The following is a 965-nucleotide window of genomic DNA, read 5'->3' as shown; positions in this document are numbered from 1 at the left end:
CTGGTGAGTGTGCTAGGCCATAGCCTTGTAGAGAGCTTGAACTGAGTGCTACACTGACAGTCAGTCATGGGAATGCTGAGTTTTACGGTCCACTTTTGAAATTGGATACAGGTTTCGTGTGGATCTGTGTTGCTTTCTTACTTCCGAACTTGCCAGCCGTGTCATTTCAATTCAGGAATTAGACACTACAACAGATGCTTCAAGAAGCTGTGGTATGTGGTAGCTGCTTGGCTGACTGAGCATTTGTTCAAGCAACACTGAAAAACGGCCGCAAACGTGGGGTGGCCTGAGCCGCTCCTATCCAATAGCCGATAGTTCTTTAGAAAAGTTTGCATTGCATGTACTTTGAAGCATTGCGGTGCAGTTTGTTATCATGCCTGCTTTGAATGATTGCGTTGGGACTGGCTGTGTCTGGAATGTTTAAAAGGCGTGGACCTTCTCAAACTGCAACGTGCTGACATGAAGGAAATACTCGGTGAGGCGGAGGGCATTCGGCTCAACAATGCTATGCAGACAAGGTGAGTGATTGTCATGGCAACTACTGGCCTGTATTACTTGATGACGTAATGTGTCAATACCGAGCCCCCGGACCATGGGCAATCAAACAGTAGGTACCAGGAGGAGGAGGCTTCAACAGCATTCACTGACAACAATAGTGTAGCCTTGGCATACACACACACACACACACACACACACACACACACACACACACACACACACACACACACACGGTCATCGTCATCCTCATCCTCAACATCTGGATTGGTAGCTGTTTCACCTTCTTATGTCTCATGTGAAGAGCTCAGAGTTACTGGCTTAACCAGTCACAGTCAAGCCAGGTGAACAACAAGAGCATTTTTTAACAATTTTTTTATTGGCTCAATGCACTTAAGTAGGGATATCAGCGAACGCACTGCGCAGCCCATCTGCGCAGGTCAGCCTGGCCCATCTACGCGCGGCCGACA

The sequence above is a fragment of the Sycon ciliatum genome, chromosome 4, assembly GCF_964019385.1.
Source record: "Sycon ciliatum chromosome 4, ocSycCili1.1, whole genome shotgun sequence".
NCBI classification, from domain to species: Eukaryota; Metazoa; Porifera; class Calcarea; order Leucosolenida; family Sycettidae; genus Sycon; species Sycon ciliatum.
This window is presented reverse-complemented; position numbering follows the sequence as displayed.